Source organism: Leptonychotes weddellii, chromosome 10 (genome assembly GCF_054177405.1).
Source record: "Leptonychotes weddellii isolate Sample4059 chromosome 10, ASM5417740v2, whole genome shotgun sequence".
Classification (NCBI taxonomy): Eukaryota; Metazoa; Chordata; class Mammalia; order Carnivora; family Phocidae; genus Leptonychotes; species Leptonychotes weddellii.
In genome coordinates, this window is record NC_138378.1 from 109,494,511 (window position 1) to 109,505,975 (window position 11,465).

General features: G+C 57.3%; 1 long non-coding RNA gene across 1 annotated transcript; it reads left to right on the top strand.

Moving 5' to 3' along the window:
- The first annotated feature begins 3,926 nt into the window (after positions 1–3,926).
- LOC115937911 (uncharacterized) lies at positions 3,927–8,681 on the top strand. The gene is made up of 4 exons (XR_004073117.2): positions 3,927–4,029; positions 7,909–8,039; positions 8,221–8,331; positions 8,438–8,681. It is a non-coding gene; the product is annotated as an uncharacterized LOC115937911 (long non-coding RNA).
- Positions 8,682–11,465: the final 2,784 nt, after the last annotated feature.

Genomic DNA, 11,465 nt, shown 5'->3' on the forward strand with positions numbered 1-11,465 from the left:
CCACGTCTCCTAACCCGTCTCTGAGACCACACTACTGTTGTCATGCCCACCTCGCAGACAAAAACTGGCCCAGGAAGGAAGCAGCTTCTCACAATTGCATGCCCGTGAGCAGGGGAGCTGGGCTTCAGAAGCAGGCAGCCTGGCCCCTGTGCACCCACTGAGGCGACACTAGGACCCAGGAGGGCTGATGGCCCTTCCACGTGGGACCTGCAAAGTTCCAGGACCCAGTGTCCCGGGCCACCCGCTCCTGTCCTCTCCAAAGGGCAAAGCTGTGCCACTGCCCAGAGCTTCTCTTGCTCTCCCCGCTCTGAGCCCCTGCCGGGGTCACCCCGACCCGAGGGCACCACCAGTACAGGATGGTCCAGGGTGGTGCCATAAAGCCGGCTTTACAGGGAGCCTAAGAGGGAGAAAGCTGCGATGTGAAGGGGTTACACAGCGTCTCCCAAGTTCCTCGGGCACCCCAGCCTCAAGGAATTTCTCTACCTCTTCCTTCTCAGGCCTCAGCTTGCTGCCCTACTCCCCACGACCTTGACCTGCTTCTCTCCTCTTTTCTGCTTTCCCAAGACTCTCCCTCCCCACTCCTGGGGATGGAGCAATTGAGCGCTATTTCCTTTTCTCCTCACCTTCCCATCGCGCTCCTGTGCGCCTGGCCATGTGTCGCTTGGCCATGTGTCCTTGCATTGTGTGGGGATGGGGCACTCCGGGAATTTTCTACCAAGAGTGCTTTCGAGCTATTTTCTAAACTAATGAGCCATCTTCTCTTACATTGATGGTGTTGCCTTCTTCCTTTAAGCCGGTTTCTGCTTTAAATGACACTTTCTAGGGGCGTCTGGGTGGCTCAGTCGTTAAGCGTCTGCCTTCGGCTCAGGTCATGATCCCGGGGTCCTGGGATCGAGCCCCGCATCGCATCGGGCTCCCTGCTCGGCGGGAAGCCTCCTTCTCCCTCTCCCACTCCCCCTGCTTGTGTTCCCTCTCTCGCTGTGTCTCTCTCTGTCAAATAAATAAATAAAATCTTAAAAAAAAAAATAAATGGCACTTTCTGCCTTGTTTGCTCTCAGGTTTTTCTCCAGCTCACAGTCTCACCCTGTGCTTGCACTTCCAGAACAAAGATGCGCAGTGTTGCTCTCAGGGGTGTCGCGGTCCAGGGGCTCGGTGTGGGCTGCTGGGGGGAGGTGGGCACCCAACCCAGCGTGGCGCCAGGGTCAGGGGAGGTGCCTGGAGGTGGCACTGGAACTGGGTCTTGAAGGACAGAGGCCTCTCAAACGGGGCCGGGGAGGCTCAGGGGGAGGCATTCCAGGTGGAAGGCACGGCTTTGGCTAAAAGTAGGGACTCGGGAGACCTCGGGAGACTTGGTGCTGCCGTTGGATGAAATCAGGTGTGGGGAGAGGTGACGATGGGATGTGGCGAAAGTCACGTGCAACTTCTCTGAGGGTCTCTGAGGAGCAGCTCCGGGAATTGCAGAGGGATTTGGGGCCAAGGCCGGGGACAGTAGAGAGATGGGGAGGACGGGCTGGCTTTGAGAGCTGGTTCGGAGGGAGAACTGGCAGAACCTGTAGAGGCCTGTCCCCACTTCGCTGGGCGTCACCTTGCCCTCCCCCAGGTGTGCTTCTCCAGTGGAGTCTGAGGTGGTCCTCTGGGCCGGCCCGTCACAGGGTGGGGGCAGGGTAACGGGCGGCGGGCGGCAGAAGGGACAGGCTAGGGGAAGCAGCATCTGGGGAAATGGGTCCGCAGGGGGCCCCCGTGCAGAGAGGAGTGCGGGGCCGTGCTCCCACCTCCAAGGCACCGTGTCCTCCTCTCTCCCCATCAACCCTACCCCGTCCTGCCCCTCTCCAGCCTGGAGAGCAAGGCAGAGGAGCAAGGAGGGCGGGCCGCCTTGGAAGAGCGGGGCGCTGGTTCCTGGAGTTACGGGGGCAGGAGCTGGAGGAGAGGGTCCTGAGCCAAGGGACCCTCGAGGGGCTTGGGATCCTGCCAGCCCTGCCTGGCCGTGGGCACCACCCTTACTTGGCCTCCTGGCCTCCTCCCACCCCCCAACACCATTGCACCCTGTCACCCAGGGCCATCCTTGAGCCTTGCCAGCTCTACACCCACTCCGAATGTGGGTGTGAGGGCAAACGCACCCCCAAGTGGGTCCTTGGCCGTGCTATCACACACCTGCTTCACTTCCAGCCTGGGCTACAGCTCTAGGGAGAGCCCTGTGTCCTCCGTGCCCCTTAGCTTCGGGCACCGCTCACCATGTCACCGAGGGATTTGCTTCCACGGTGGCGTCCCGCTCCCCTGGGTGCCTCCTGAGGGCAGGCGCTTTCTTATGATCCGGCATGATGCATGCGCTCACTGCAAAGAGGGAGTCTTTGCCTTTGGGGCGCTCATTGTAGCCACCTGGTGCTGCTGTCTTGCTCTGAAAGTCAAGTCGTCTTTAGAAGCTTATTCACGGTGCAAGACACCACCACACCCACCACAAAGGCTGACATTAGAGATGGACGATAGTGGGGGGGGGGCGTGGGGAGCCATGTGGTTGGAGAGCGAGCCGATGGGTCTGAGCCCTTTGGAGCAGTGTCTATTGAAGAGAAACATATGCCTTGCATATAATCCAGCACGTGTGTGTGTGCTGGAAGCTTCATTCACCATAGCCCAAGCGTGGAAACAACCCCCAAACAGGACAACGGATGAATAAACTGATAGCATTCATACCGTGGAATGCTACTCAGCCGTCAAAAAGGACAAACCGGCTTCACACACAACATCACAGGCAACGTATAAAGCTCAAGAAACCAGACGCCAAAGAGCCCCTACTGCATGATTCCACTTACACAAAGCTCCGGAACAGGCAAAGCTAATCGATGTTAATAGAAGCCAGTGGTGCCTCTGCTGGGGGTGTGGGGTCTGCAAGGCAGGGACATGAAAGGAACCTTCTCTGGAAGTTTCTCTGGCTTGATGTAGGTGGTGATTACAAGGGAGTCTGTGTATGTAAAGAAATCATCAAGCTATATGCTTCAGATGAGTGTACTCTGTGTATGTTATTCTGCAAGAAGAAAGTTAAAGCGGGTGGTGGGGGTTGGGGGGGAGCTTTTAAAAGGGCTTCTGAGATTCTAATTAGTTCCTTTAAACCCCACTGTAGCTTTTTCAGCAAAAAACGAGGGAGGCCCACATGGCCTACGTTTTCTTCAGGATCCCAGAGGATTCTAATTTATGGGCAGAGAGGCCCAGGGCAAAAGCCTTTCCCAGCCGTGAGCTGCACAGAGCAAGTGGGCTGCTTCCTGCGGAGGGTGACGGGCTGGTGGAGTGGCCGGACCGCAGCGGGCCGGGAGGGTGGGCACCGTGCCCCGAGGGCCGCCCCGAGGGCCCCCCTCCCCTGGCTGCAGCCAGACCCCGCTCCTCCTCTGGTTCCTGGAACCTGCCCGACCCGGCGGTGTTTCCAGCACTTAGGGCTGGGAGCTAAGCCGCTCCTCCACTCCAGGAAAATATTTGTTCAGGGCCTTGGCGCCCGCCGCAGAGGAAATAGAAGCCAGCGTGGAGCGAGCGGGCGGCGCGGCTGCGGGTTGCTCCGTCCGCCCCCAGCCTGCGTCAGCGGGCCCGAGGCCCCGGGACCCCAGCCCGCAACCAGGCCCGCCGCGGGGATGAGCCTGCGCGCCCGCTGTGTTGTGTGTTCGTTCCCCTCGGGGCGTCATCCGCCAGTTCGGCCGGCAGCCGTTCCTGGAGCGTCCTGTGTGCCAGGCACAGTGCTGGGCCCTGGATGCCGGGCACGCGCGCCCTGGCCCTACCTTCCAGGCCCTTGTGAGGTAGTGCGGGGGGTGTGGGGGGGTGCTGGCCGGCAGAGAGGCCCTCCGCGCATAATAGGAGCACTGGCTTGGCAGAGGTGAGGCCAGGGTGCTGGGGAGCCAGCCAGACAGGGCGGGACTGCCGGCGGGGGGGGGGGAGGGTGGGCAGGCTCCTGGCGCCAGGCTGAAGGAGCAGGAAGGCAGAAGGAAGAGGCAGGCGGAGGAGGGGCCGAGTATTCCAGGTAGATGGAACAGCACTGCCAAAGGCCCGGAGGTAAGAGAGTGAGCAAGGGGCTCTGGCGTGGGGAAAGCGGATGGGGTTGGCTGTGGGGGGGACCCAGGAGTCAGGAGACTGGAGGGGAAGCTGCCGCTGGCGCCAAAGGACCTCCCAGGGCGAGCTCAGGAGCGTGGACTTTATCCCCAGGGCAGCGAAAGTTTTTGTTTGTTTTGCAACATTTAAACACATTGATTTTGATTCTTTTTGATATAGAAAAGTACAAAGAAGAAAACCAAATTGGCCTCACATCCCACCACCCAGATATTTCCCGATGACATTTTAAAAATTAAAATCCTCTGTGTCCATGATTAGAAATCCAAGCAGAACAGCAAAGTACACCATGAAAAGAGAAAGCCTCCTCCCCACCTGTCTCCCTCGCCAAAGGCAATTTCATTTAACAGGTTTTTGGTGCGTGCTTCCAGAAATTTTTCCATGCATACACTTGTGAGGATAAGCCTGTGCTTTCAAGAGTTGCAAGCGAAGGAATGGCTCTCACAGGGGGAGATCTGCAGCTCCTTTCCCTGAGCAGGGTCATCTCGGCCCTACTCCGTTCTTCTTAATGTCTGCGGAGCATTTGGTCCGGACAGAGCACTACTGGCTCGACTCTCCCCTCTTGGGGGGCATCTTGTTTGCAGGCTTTCGCTCTTGCAACCACTGCTGGAAGCCGCCTCTGCAGGCAGCTCGGGATGCAGATGTAGGGCGCTGTTCCGAGTACACACCACGGGCCCCTTCCTAGCACTGGGTTCTGGGTGGAAGGGGGTGTCCCTCACGATGACCCTCCAAGAGTTTCACCACTTTGCCACAGCTGTCGCCCGTCCAGGCTGCGTGTGACAGATGCACAGACACCCCCTCACAGGTCACCACGCATACCGGCCACGAGTTCCATTTTCCTTTTCCACGGGGGTGGGGGATGCAGACGGTATCACACAGTTGTTTTGGTTTTCATTTATTTAACTGTAAATGAACTTAGGAATCTTTGTATGGGTTTTTGCTATTTGTATTTCTTTTTTCATAGGGCAATTGCTTCTTCATATGTTTTGGTCTGTTTGTCGAATGGTCCTTTTGTGTTTTCCTAATGGATTGGCGCGGGCTCCTGGTGTGCCCGTGATTTTGAAGGAACAAAATATCCCTCTGGCTGCAGGGTGAGGGGAATGGGGGGCTGGCCAGCTGGGAGGCCGGTGCAGGGGTCCCTGTGAGAGGTACATGGCCTGGAACGAGCGGTGGTCTTGGGAAAAGGTGTGAAGACATTCAGAAAGGAAGACCCAACAGGACGCGCCAGTGGATTGATTTTTTTTTTTTTTTGCGCAACAGTCCGGGGCACTTTGGGGTCAGTGAAAAAAAAAAACAAAAAACAACACAACATTGCCAATTGCCTTCCTCAAAAGTTGTGACATAGGATTCATATCGATAAACCACCATGTAGGCCTGAGCCCCCCCAGGACACCTGCCTGCTAGTTTGTGCCTCCCCCCTTCCCTGACTGTGTGGGGCGTGGGAGGGGTGGGGTGACAAGGAGGAGGGAGGTGTCAAAGATGGTTCGCAGGTTCCCACTTCAAATATTATGGTCCCATAAACCACGGAAACGTCTCAGAAATTCCAGTATTTCAGCACAGAGTTACCGACTGACCTTCATCAGTCAGCATGAGGCCGAAGCAATCCAGAGGCCCCTAAGAGGGAAATAGGGGTGCACTGGGCCTCGGCACGCATGTTGGGAGGTGTGGGAGGAGGTAGGAGCTGATGACACAAGCTGAGGAGGGGCAGGGGTGGGGGGTGTCCCCGAGTGAACGCAGGCCTCTGGGTGCCACTCCCCTCTCTGGGCAGAACAGAGGGCCTGGCATATGGGAGACATGCTGGAAATATCCATTAAGTCAGATTTGTTGATATTCAAGTTTATGTTGAGGTCAAAATGAGTGGAAAAAGGGACAGAAAAGGAAATGTAATTTTCTGTTTTTTTAAAAATTGAGATCTGTTTTACATACAGGAAAACCCAATCTTATTGTCCTACAATTAATTCTTCTGCAAATGCAAACAGCCATGTAACCGCCCTCACAAGTACAGCATAGAACAGTTTCAGCACCCTGAAAACTCCCCGGCGCCCCTCTGTCGTCAAGACCCTCCCCGCCCAGCCCCTTAGCGACCACTGATCTGTTTTCTGTCCTGGGAATTTTGCCTTTTCCAGATGTCCTATAAATGGAATCATATAGCATGAAGCCTTTTGAGTCTGGTTCCTTTCATTTAGGAGGAGACTGCCTTTGAGCTCCGTCCAAGCTGTTGGTGTATCAGGAGCTTTGTTGCTTTTTATTGCTGAATCGTATTCCACGGTAGCGATGTGGTGACTTTACTCATAATCCCCCAAACTAGAACAACCCAAGTGCTCTTCAACTGTGAGGATTTCCTTATTTCTAGATTCACACATCAATACTGCCTTTGTCCAACTTCAGATCCTGATTTCAGATCCAGAAGGCATGATCTCTGTAGCCTGAGGGAGAGGTTACCCGTGAGAACCTGCCGAGATTCGCAGGCCCCTAGGGAGGAGAGAGACCCGGGCCAGAGGCTAGGATGGGACCCCTGCTCCAGGGGCTCTTGGGCTGACTGTCCCTCCTCCTTTGAGGCAGCCCATGCAGCACCTCTGGTGAATTAGAAAAGACTCCCCATTTGGGGCCTGGCTCAGTTAGCGGATTATACCTTTGTCCAGTAAGAACAAGGACCTTTTCCTCCAGGCCGTGAACCTCGAACCTGGAAAACAGGATATTGGCCCCTGCTGGCTCCTTGACCCAGGCAACGCTTGCGCAACCACAGGGGCAGGCCAGATTGGGGCCTCTCACACTCACAAGCTGCAAAATGCTAACTCTGCAGACCTGGGAGGCAAGCAAGCATGAGGCCCTGTGTGAGCCTCAGAGGAAGCCTGCGTGGCATCCCTGGGCTGCCTCAGAACCGCCCCCCCGCCCTGCTGTCCACCGGGCGATCTGGACCCCAGAGACCTTGGCAGGGGAGCATCTTCAATCCTGGATCTATAGAGCCCTTCCTAGGCCAGACGCCCTGAGCGGCCAGGACCCACACTGGCTGGCACACCTGCCCCCGCAGCCCCAGGTGTAAGGGCTTCTCAGGATGGGAGCTGTTAGTGCTCCTGTTAACCCCCAAAGTGAAGGTGGTGTGGGGAGGAGCAGATGTGGTCACCCCTTCACAGCTCATGGAGAAGGCAGAATAGCATGGTGGTTGCGACAAAGACTGGAACCAGATGCTCGGGCTCAGAATCCTGGTGGTTCCATCTACCAGTCGTGTGATCTCCCTCACAGGGCGTCCTGAGGACTCAGTAAGGTACTAGGTGGACAGCATTTGGTCTGTTGCTGCCTTGTGGTAACAGACACTGTGGTTAAACCAGGGACAGCACCACGGGCTAGCAAGGCGTCGGGGGCCCCAGCGTGCACATCACCAGCTAGTGTTCTCTCCCTCCAAACCCAGTCTCCCCATCTCCTAGGATGTAGCCAGAGGTGAGATCACCCCTCACACCTTCCAGAATCCTGCCAGGGCAAGGTGACCAGACCTGCTGCTAACCAGGCCCAGGGGCTTTGATGATGCAGACCCTGGTGCTCACCCTCCTGGGACGGGGTCCCTGCAGCCTGAGGGTCAGGGGAAGAAGGTCTACACCAGGCCCCAGGGGCCCCCAGTGCAGAAGCAGCTGAGCCTCCCGGGTGGGTCCAGCCTGGCTACTCCTAAGCCACAACAGAACCTGAGGACGTGGGTTTGTTCCAGATCCGCTAGTGGCTGGCTGTCCATAGTCCACAGAAGGAGGAAGAATTTTATCAAACGCTTTTCCCTGTACGACGGGTTATCAAAGCTGTATGAAATGTTTATATATTTTTCTCTTTTTAAATTAGGATGTTTTGCCACGCGTATGAGATGTGCTACCACTGGAACCTATTAGAGAAGTCTCATCTCCTGGTGTGACAGACAAGAAGCTGTCGGGCCTCGGAGTGCAGACGCAGAGCAGGGCTTCGCTGTGTGCAAGGTGGGCTGGGCTGTCCCCGAGATGTGTGCTCCAGCTGTGGCTCGGTGCAGCCTGGCGGGGCCCTCCCCAGCTGCGCTCCCACCCGCGGAGCCGGGGGAGTCACAGCCACGAGCCCCTCACATTCTCATGATGTCCTGGGACTGGGGCTGGTGCTGGTGTTATTAGCATTCCCATTCTCCAGGTGAGGACGCAGGTCTGGAGAGAAGAGAGACATGCGCAAGGCCCCGGGGCTGGAACTTCAGGTGCCCCGTGCTCCCCTGCCCCCCATCCCAACTCAGTTATGTGGCCCAAGGTAGGGGCAGAAGAGAGGGTGGTGGGGGAGGAGGTGGGGAGCTGGCCTCTCTGCCCCCTCTCGGGCCAGGCCCCACGATCAGCCCTTCTCGGCCCTGTCTTTCCAGCCTTCTTCCTGGCCTGCACCCGCAGACACACCAGGTTTCTCCCAGGAGCCAGACGCCGGCCCCCCACTGCAGAGGGCAGGCCCAGAGCCCGGGCCTGGTGCTCAGCCAGGGTCTGTGGGAACTAGCTGCGGGGCTGTGGAGAAGCCCTCACCACCTCGGGCCTCCGTTTTCCTCATCTGAAAATCAGGAGCACAACTGCCTACCTTCTGGTTCAGATAAAACTTTGAAAGAGATTTTTTAAAAATTCCGTCTCCTGATATATGCCGGACAGCAGGATTTTGGATAGTTATTAAGAGCTATCATCTCTGCTGTGCCTAGAATGTGCCAGGCCCCCCCCACACCTGCCCTCTAATTTTAGGGACACTGGGTAGCATAGTGGTAGGAGAAGGAGCTTTGGAGTTATACCTCACTTGCTGTTTTCTCATCTGTGAAATGGGGCTGATAGGTCTGATCTCAAAGGGCTCCGGGGGCGATTACATAGATAATGTGAGTAAAGTACGCTTTGCTGTGGACAAAGCACTCCATAAACAGTGGATGTTACTCTTACGTTCACAAAAGCCCTGAAAGGCAGGCATAACTACCTCCATTTCACAGATGAGGAAATCAAGGCCCCACGCCGTTACTTTGTACAGCTGCTGAGTGGCCAAGCTGACGTGCAAACCCAGTCTTTTTCCCTCGGAAGCCCAGGGCCCTCCCTGTACCACCGCTGCTTCCTGTCTCTCCCATTCTGGTCACAAAGGACCACCTGGGCAGGACCTGGGGGTGGGGGGCTCTTCCAGGCCGGGGCTGCCCCAGCCACCCCTGAGGCTTTTCCCAGGCATGGGAAAGGGTGGCCTCCCCGAAATGCCTGGGTGCTGGTGCCAAAGTCAATAATGATAGCCCGCCCTACAGGAAACCATGGTCACCAGGATACAAACAACTGGGAGGGGCGGCAGGTCACTTCGGCCCCAGCACCCGCCAGCTCTGTGCCCCTCTGTGCCAGGGGGCAGGCTGGGGCTGGCACCTGGTGAATCTCAGACCCAGGAGCGGGGAGGATGCCCCTTCCCGCAGTATGGGCCAGGCCCCCTGTCCCTGTCCTGCAGCTCTCCTAGAAAGCTGGCCAAGAAGGTGGCACTGGGCTCTGCTGGGAAAGATCCAAGGGAGTGCCTTGAGTCCCCGGGTAGCTCCTCGCATGAAACCCTGGGCCCCAAGCTTGCTACTCCATGCATCTCACTCCCTCAGCTCAATCTTGAGGCCTCTTCTGGATCAGGGGCTGAGACCCAGAGACCCCAGAACATAGCACTGGCCTCTGCAGAGCTGTCAGTTTTGCGGCAAGGACAGACATGCATTACTAAATAATATAGATGTCCAAGGGCAGTGTTCTAGGGTCACAGGGGACGGGCACTAATCGGGATTGAGGAGTTAGTGAAGACAGCCTAGAGGAGGAAACATGTGAATTGGGTATTACCAAAGGAGCTGGCCAGGCCACACAGGAGGTGGTGTTTCTGGCAAGTGCCAGGTGCACTCAGGGACCTGCAGGTGCCCCCCCGCGTGCGGTATCTGCGTCGGGGGTGGGAAGGCAGTGAGAGATGGGGCTGGAGGGACAACGGGGGCCAGTAGAGGAGGACTTTGCATCCTAGGTCAAGGGGAAAGGGGTAGAAATGGCTGTGTGCTGAGGTTAACAACTCCTGGCCTGTGAGTGCTGATGGGGCACGAGTTCAGTGACCTCACGCTGTTACTCTGAAATCAGCTGGGGTGGGAATATTTACATCATGGCACCTGGTCAGTGCTACAAAACAGAGCCAGTTGTTAAAAAACAAAAACACCCACGCAAACACACACAAACACAAAGGGCAGCCTTTGGTGGATTTAAAAGTAAGGGCATGGGATAATTAGCTTTGTTCCACAGAAGGATGCTCTGGCTATTGCAGTGTGAAGGATGGGTGGAAGGAATGGGCTTGGAGCCTGGAGCCAGGCCCTGGGTGACCTCCCAGCGAGGGCGAGAGGCTGCCCACAAAGGGCTAGGTGGTGGGAGAGGACAGGCCCCGCCGTGTCGGCGCAGCCCGGGGTGGGGGGCGTGGAGGATAGGGTAGCTCCTTGGGCCTTCTTCAGCCAGAGCCCGAGACTCCACAATAAAAGCCTCAATGGGAAACACCTGGGCTCTGCTGGCCGGGCTGAGAGCCGGGGACGGGAGGGTGAGGGATGGAGGGTGAGCGTGGAGGACCTGGCTCCCCATCCCTTCTTTTGCTCGTGCTCCAGCTCTTGCAAGTGTTCAGCTGGACTCCCTGGGCCTGGGCTGGTGAGCATAGTGAGGTGGGGAAGGAGGCGCGGGAGGGGTCACGGGGCATGGGCCCCTAGGGATCACCTGAGCCAAAGCGCTGGTTGTGTGGGTGCTTATTCTAGGCTTCTAGGGAAGGTCCCATGTGTCAGAGCCACAAGCAGCCTAGGTCCTGGCTCTCCCCTGGCTTCCCCACAGAGGCTTGGGGGTGGGTGGGGGTGGACTTGACTGGAGAGAGTGCAGGGAGGAGAAGGCTGAGGCCCTCCCTATCTGTGCCCCCCAACCCCAGTCCTGGGATGCCTGGGGGAGGGAATACCTGAGACCCAAAACGGGAGACTTGGCTGATCCCAGAGACCACTGGGGCTTGGTCTTGCCTGGCCTGGCCTTCAGATCAGAACTGACCCGAGGGCTTCAGTGCCTGGAGATGTGGTTGTGGGAAGGGGGCTGGGCTCCAGGCCGTCCACCCATCCTTCCCTTGAGGGAGGTGCTCACAGGGCAGGACTTGCCTTGGGTGGGAGGGCACATCGAACCACGCATTTCTCTTTGGCTTCCCAAGATAGGTGAGCACTGGCCGGGCGGCAGCCATGGGGCTCGCAGGCCCTGTGCTGACTGGCTGAACCCTTGGTCTCCTGGCTGGGAGTGCTGGGGGTCAACAACCAGGTGTGTCAGAAATTGGGAAAAAGATGTTCTGGCTCCGAGAGGATACCACTTTGTGAACTGAGTTCCCACCTGTTGTGTGCCTTCCAAACCTTCCTCCTTACCCAAATTCCC